Raw genomic sequence first — 7,500 nt, forward strand, 5'->3', positions numbered from 1 at the left:
CAGCCAGCCCAGGAACGGCACCTCCATCTACAGGGATCCGACGGAACTACGCCAACCATGCCGGCAAAACAGTATCGCCATCTATGAAAATACGGCGAAACCACATGCAATACCTCCATCTATGCGAATCTGACAACACTACGTCCGCCATGTCGAGCGCACCGCAAAACATACCGCCATCTGTAGGTCTCCCGCAACATGACCTCCTGCAACGACGATACCGTCATCTATGAGACGCCAAGCCGACTAAGACAGCGATGGGCCCACAGTGCCCTTCTTTCGACCCCACCCCAACGCCAGCGCCTCTGCCGCACGAAGTCGTGGACCGGCAATCACTCCACCTGCACCCGTTCGTGCCCCACCCCAACCGCCCAACTCGCAACTCCAGCGGATGAACGGCGGACTTTGCTCGCACTCGCAATGTGCAATCCACCCCTATAACGTGCGTTTCATGAAGAGTTATGTCCAATATGCGACATTCCCGCTGTCCATATACATGAGCTGCGAGCTGTACCACGTACGAGCTACAGACGCGATCGCGTTGCTCGCTGTACGAATGCAGATGCTCAGCGGCAGCTAGGAGGCGCTCCATCCATGTCGGTACCGGTGAGCGTTGCACTCGCAGTCGCAAAAACGTACGGCAAGTATATTACTCGGAAGAGTCAATGACAGTCCAAGCCCCCCTGCGTGGGAAGAGTCTTCCTAGGCCATGACCCACCGGAAGGGCGCAGCGTCCCCCACCCCAGACATGTGACGTCAGACTATCGGTATTGACGACTAGACTGATTCCTTATAATCATTTGCCATACACCGGTGGAAGCTGCCGAGACGAGTAACTACATAGCGGGCTCGCCGTGTCACTAATGTACAGAGATACAATAGTTTCGACTGGAACCGGATTAAACGTATACACGGCGCTGATTAGTAATAGATAGAGCCATCAGAATACAGATAATGTATAGACCTGTCCGTATACATGCTGAAAGACTCTGCTCACAATCACACGTCAGCCAGACACTCTTATCACGCACTACTCTCTGCCTGTAACAGGCACACAGACAATATGTAAGCACCAGCATGGAACAACACCCAGTGCATCCTCTCTGCCACATTAGACAATCCACACTATCATAACCAGACCGGGAGGTCCACTCGGAAAACAGAATATCCCACCCTTCCGACAACCACCATTGCTCAGCTAAGCCACCAACACCCACACATGTCCCAGACAGGGGTGCACCCAACATCACAATACTGCCTCCTGTCACACCACACAAACAATGGCAGGAATGAAAGACACAGGTCTGCCACAAGCATGGAATCAGAGCGCCGCCTGTTATGAGCCAAAGGTGCACCCTGACGTGGCAAATCAGATGATGCCGCAGTCATTTACTTACGATAATCACAATCAACAAACCGGGCCCCCCCCCCCCAAGTGCCTTAACCTAACCCGTATTGTACCTTAACCTAACCCGTATTGTACCTTAACCTAACCCGTATTGTACCTTAACCTAACCCGTATTGTACCTTAACCTAACCCGTATTGTACCTTAACCTAACCCGTATTGTACCTTAACCTAACCCATATTGTACCTTAACCTAACCCATATTGTACCTTAACCTAACCCATATTGTACCTTAACCTAACCCATATTGTACCTTAACCTAACCCATATTGTACCTTAACCTAACCCATATTGTACCTTAACCTAACCATATTGTACCTTAACCTAACCCATGTTGTACCTTAACCTAACCCATGTTGCGCCTTAACCTAACCCATGTTGCGCCTTAACCTAACCCATGTTGCGCCTTAACCTAACCCATGTTGCGCCTTAACCTAACCCATGTTGCGCCTTAACCTAACCCATGTTGCGCCTTAACCTAACCCATGTTGCGCTTAACCTAACCCATGTTGCGCCTTAACCTAACCCATGTTGCGCCTTAACCTAACCCATGTTGCGCCTTAACCTAACCCATGTTGCGCCTTAACCTAACCCATGTTGGCCTTAACCTAACCTATGTTGCGCCTTAACCTAACCTATGTTGCGCCTTAACCTAACCTATGTTGCGCCTTAACCTAACCTATGTTGCGCCTTAACCTAACCTATGTTGCGCTAAGCTTAACCTAACCTATGTTGCGCCTTAACCTAACCTATGTTGCGCCTTAACCTAACCTATGTTGCGCCGTAACCTAACCTATGTTGCGCCATAACCTAACCTATGTTGCGCCTTAACCTAACCTATGTTGCGCCTTAACCTAACCTATGTTGCGCCTTAACCTAACCTATGTTGCGCCTTAACCCTAACCTATGTTGCGCCTTAACCTAACCTATGTTGCGCCTTAACCTATGCTTGCGCCTTAACCTAACCTATGTTGCGCCTTAACCTAACCTATGTTGCGCCTTAACCTAACCTATGTTGCGCCGTAACCTAACCTATGTTGCGCCGTAACCTAACCTATGTTGCGCTTAACCTAACCTATGTTGCGCCTTAACCTAACCTATGTTGCGCCTTACCTAACTTGTTGCGCCTTAACCTAACCTATGTTGCGCCTTAACCTAACCTATGTTGCGCCTTAACCTAACCTATGTTGCGCCTTAACCTAACCTATGTTGCGCCTTAACCTAACCTATGTTGCGCCTTAACCTAACCTATGTTGCGCCTTAACCAACCTATGTTGCGCCTTAACCCAACACACGTTGGGCCTTAACCCAACACACGTTGGGCCTTAACCCAACACACGTTGGGCCTTAACCCAACACACGTTGGCCTTAACCCAACACACGTTGGGCCTTAACCCAACACACGTTGGGCCTTAACCCAACACACGTTGGGCCTTAACCCAACACACGTTGGGCCTTAACCCAACACACGTTGGGCCTTAACCCAACACACGTTGGGCCTTAACCAACACACGTTGGGCCTTAACCAACACACGTTGGGCCTTAACCCAACACACGTTGGGCCTTAACCCAACACACGTTGGGCCTTAACCCAACACACGTTGGGCCTTAACCCAACACACGTTGGGCCTTAACCCAACACACGTTGGGCCTTAACCACACCGCCTAACCCACCACGTTGGGCCTTAACCCAACACACGTTGGGCCTTAACCTGCTCTGTAATTGTCATACGACGCGTTAAATTAGTGTAGTGTTGCCTAACTGCAACCCCCGCAATATAGTTTGCTACTCGCACTGCCCGGTCCCCAGAGTATCGCTTCATGTTAAACACCTTGCAGCTATACACTGTAATGCGGATGGCGGCAGGACGTACATGCTCAATGCCCTTCGCAGTTGTTCATTGGCATTCGCATGGCGAAGCACAGCCTACGTTGTGGTACGGCTTGTGGCAACTGTCCGCTGATGTTGTACGTCCAAATCACACACTGTACCGCACATTGGTCCTCATGTACTGAATGATACATCGTGGTACATGTGTGACCGTACCACGACTGCGCCAACAACGGCGAACCATACGGTCCAAATATTGTGCACTCAGCTACGTGTCGTCTCCCTATAAGAGCTGGATTGCAGTATGGTATGCCGTGGATGGCGATCAGCATGAGCCGTCTGTTGATGTAGTGGCGCGTGTTGTCAGACGTAGTCGTCTCTTCTCACACACCGTGATAGCATGGTGCACTGCGTTCCACATCTGCGACATGCGACAGAGGCGGTTGACAGTCGTTCGCGCAATGGACATCGCATACGTACGGGGGCCACCTTCCACGTGTTCGCGAAGCGTGCACATGTTGTTGCGTGTATGTGGGCAGACATAGTGTGTCGTGACACCTGACACAGGCATGCAACAATCGTTGAATTTGCAAATGGCGATGGACGTCTACGTTTGCTGGTGACGTTACGCAAATGAAGAACTGGTAAACCGTTGTGGTGCGGTTGTTCTCGCTAGAGGTGAATCAGTGATGGCGACGATCGGTTGAGCTACCAACCGGTTGTTTCAGCGATACCCACCATGCCCACGAACGTGAATGGCATGTGGGTGTGAAGCGATACGCGGCGGTGGCTGGGTGGGACCGTCCCCGGCCGGTGAGGGGGGGCCTCCCGGCGTGCTGGCCGCGCGGTGCGTGGGCGCACGCGCTACAGCCGGCTGGTGGGGGCGGCCAGTGGCAGGCGCGCCGGCCGACGGAGGCGGCAGGCGGCGCAGCTGCGCGCCGGCGCACCCTGCACGCGGCGCCGTGCGGCCAAAGTAGGTCCTCGCGGGCCCGGTGCGAAGCGCGGTGGACATCTGCAGTGTGCTGGTCCGATTGAGGACTGTGTGCGCTGAGGATGCGCCGCCGCCCGGCGCTCGGCGCCGCGACGCCGTCTGCTGCTCGGTCGCCTCTGCGGTTCTCGCAGGTGGATTGTATCGCAGCTGTGCGGACGTGTTGGCGCGTGCGCTGTGCTGGGAGAGTTCGCTTCGGCACCCAAGTGGGGCTTTTGTCCTTCTGTGGCGCTGGCGTTGGAGCTGCCGGCCACCGTAGGTGGCGCGTGTTGTCTCCCGCCGGCAATGCCACGACAGCACGCTCCCGGGCCTCTGTCGGCAGCGGCAAGCTCAGTTGGGAGCACGGGTGGTCGCACCTAAAGCGTCTACTCGCCAAACTCCGGGCGATTGCGCCTCTCTCGAACCCGACCAAGTACTTAGGACGGCGCTGCGCGCCGCCGGGACCTGAGAGGGTTTCGAGGTGTATTGTGCAGGGGAGCTCAGCCTCCTCCTGTTTGCAGAATAATTGAGCGGACGCTTGCGTGTTCGCGCGGGCCCCCGGGACACACTCCCGGGCGGCCGGCTGCTCAGCTCTAGTTGACGCAGCTCCCTGGTTGATCCTGCCAGTAGTCATATGCTTGTCTCAAAGATTAAGCCATGCATGTCTCAGTACAAGCCGCATTAAGGTGAAACCGCGAATGGCTCATTAAATCAGTTATGGTTCCTTAGATCGTACCCACGTTACTTGGATAACTGTGGTAATTCTAGAGCTAATACATGCAAACAGAGTCCCGACCAGAGATGGAAGGGACGCTTTTATTAGATCAAAACCAATCGGTCGGCTCGTCCGGTCCGTTTGCCTTGGTGACTCTGAATAACTTTGGGCTGATCGCACGGTCCTCGTACCGGCGACGCATCTTTCAAATGTCTGCCTTATCAACTGTCGATGGTAGGTTCTGCGCCTACCATGGTTGTAACGGGTAACGGGGAATCAGGGTTCGATTCCGGAGAGGGAGCCTGAGAAACGGCTACCACATCCAAGGAAGGCAGCAGGCGCGCAAATTACCCACTCCCGGCACGGGGAGGTAGTGACGAAAAATAACGATACGGGACTCATCGAGGCCCCGTAATCGGAATGAGTACACTTTAAATCCTTTAACGAGTATCTATTGGAGGGCAAGTCTGGTGCCAGCAGCCGCGGTAATTCCAGCTCCAATAGCGTATATTAAAGTTGTTGCGGTTAAAAAGCTCGTAGTTGGATTTGTGTCCCACGCTGTTGGTTCACCGCCCGTCGGTGTTTAACTGGCATGTATCGTGGGACGTCCTGCCGGTGGGGCGAGCTGAAGGCGTGCGACGCGCTCGTGCGTGCTCGTGCGTCCCGAGGCGGACCCCGTTGCAATCCTACCAGGGTGCTCTTGAGTGAGTGTCTCGGTGGGCCGGCACGTTTACTTTGAACAAATTAGAGTGCTTAAAGCAGGCAAGCCCGCCTGAATACTGTGTGCATGGAATAATGGAATAGGACCTCGGTTCTATTTTGTTGGTTTTCGGAACCCGAGGTAATGATTAATAGGGACAGGCGGGGGCATTCGTATTGCGACGTTAGAGGTGAAATTCTTGGATCGTCGCAAGACGAACAGAAGCGAAAGCATTTGCCAAGTATGTTTTCATTAATCAAGAACGAAAGTTAGAGGTTCGAAGGCGATCAGATACCGCCCTAGTAACCATAAACGATGCCAGCCAGCGATCCGCCGCAGTTCCTCCGATGACTCGGCGGGCAGCCTCCGGGAAACCAAAGCTTTTGGGTTCCGGGGGAAGTATGGTTGCAAAGCTGAAACTTAAAGGAATTGACGGAAGGGCACCACCAGGAGTGGAGCCTGCGGCTTAATTTGACTCAACACGGGAAACCTCACCAGGCCCGGACACCGGAAGGATTGACAGATTGATAGCTCTTTCTTGATTCGGTGGGTGGTGGTGCATGGCCGTTCTTAGTTGGTGGAGCGATTTGTCTGGTTAATTCCGATAACGAACGAGACTCTAGCCTGCTAACTAGTCGCGTGACATCCTTCGTGCTGTCAGCGATTACTTTTCTTCTTAGAGGGACAGGCGGCTTCTAGCCGCACGAGATTGAGCAATAACAGGTCTGTGATGCCCTTAGATGTTCTGGGCCGCACGCGCGCTACACTGAAGGAATCAGCGTGTCTTCCTAGGCCGAAAGGTCGGGGTAACCCGCTGAACCTCCTTCGTGCTAGGGATTGGGGCTTGCAATTGTTCCCCATGAACGAGGAATTCCCAGTAAGCGCGAGTCATAAGCTCGCGTTGATTACGTCCCTGCCCTTTGTACACACCGCCGCTCGCTACTACCGATTGAATGATTTAGTGAGGTCTTCGGACTGGTACGCGGCATTGACTCTGTCGTTGCCGATGCTACCGGAAAGATGACCAAACTTGATCATTTAGAGGAAGTAAAAGTCGTAACAAGGTTTCCGTAGGTGAACCTGCGGAAGGATCATTACCGACTAGACTGCATGTCTTTCGATGTGCGTGTCGTGTCGCGCAACACGCTACCTGTACGGCTCGCAGTAGCCGTGCGCCGCGTGCGGAACCACGCGTGCTTCTCAAAACTAACGCCAATGTTGTGTGGTACGAGCGCTGAAGCGCTGGAGCGGCTGGCCTGCGGCACCTGGCGCCTGGCGCCGGTTTTGAATGACTTTCGCCCGACTGCCTGTCCGCTCCGGTGTGGAGCCGTACGACGCCCATCGGCCGTGAGGCCGTTGGACACAGAACGCTTGAACAGGGGCCGCCACACGCCTACGTCCCGCCTATGCAACTGTCTTGAAAGAGACAGTGTAAACTAAGAAAAGATCACCCAGGACGGTGGATCACTCGGCTCGTGGGTCGATGAAGAACGCAGCAAATTGCGCGTCGACATGTGAACTGCAGGACACATGAACATCGACGTTTCGAACGCACATTGCGGTCCATGGATTCCGTTCCCGGGCCACGTCTGGCTGAGGGTCGGCTACGTATACTGAAGCGCGCGGCGTTTGCCCCGCTTCGCAGACCTGGGAGCGTCGCGGCCGCCTGTGGGGCCGGCCGCGCCTCCTTAAACGTGCGATGCGCGCCCGTCGCCTGGCGGTTCGCATACCGGTACTTACTCGGTAGCGTGCACAGCCGGCTGGCGGTGTGGCGTGCGACACCTCGTACAACGACCTCAGAGCAGGCGAGACTACCCGCTGAATTTAAGCATATTACTAAGCGGAGGAAAAGAAACTAACAAGGATTCCCCCAGTAGCGGC

The 7,500-nt window shown here is 54.0% G+C and overlaps 3 non-coding genes across 3 annotated transcripts in view; all 3 read left to right on the plus strand.

Moving 5' to 3' along the window:
- Positions 1 to 4,811: 4,811 nt before the first annotated feature.
- On the plus strand, positions 4,812 to 6,716 carry LOC124581999. Its single transcript, XR_006973627.1, has one exon. It is a non-coding gene; the product is annotated as a small subunit ribosomal RNA (ribosomal RNA).
- Positions 6,717 to 7,067: 351 nt separating this feature from the next.
- LOC124582013 lies at positions 7,068 to 7,222 on the plus strand. The gene has a single exon (XR_006973637.1). It is a non-coding gene; the product is annotated as a 5.8S ribosomal RNA (ribosomal RNA).
- Positions 7,223 to 7,410: 188 nt separating this feature from the next.
- LOC124582008 overlaps positions 7,411 to 7,500 on the plus strand; it is a 4,218-nt gene continuing 4,128 nt past the window's right edge. The window contains exon 1 of the ribosomal RNA XR_006973635.1: positions 7,411 to 7,500. This exon is cut by the window's right edge and continues 4,128 nt beyond it. This is a non-coding gene — a ribosomal RNA (large subunit ribosomal RNA).

This window comes from Schistocerca americana, unplaced genomic scaffold (genome assembly GCF_021461395.2).
Source record: "Schistocerca americana isolate TAMUIC-IGC-003095 unplaced genomic scaffold, iqSchAmer2.1 HiC_scaffold_386, whole genome shotgun sequence".
In the NCBI taxonomy this organism is placed as follows: Eukaryota; Metazoa; Arthropoda; class Insecta; order Orthoptera; family Acrididae; genus Schistocerca; species Schistocerca americana.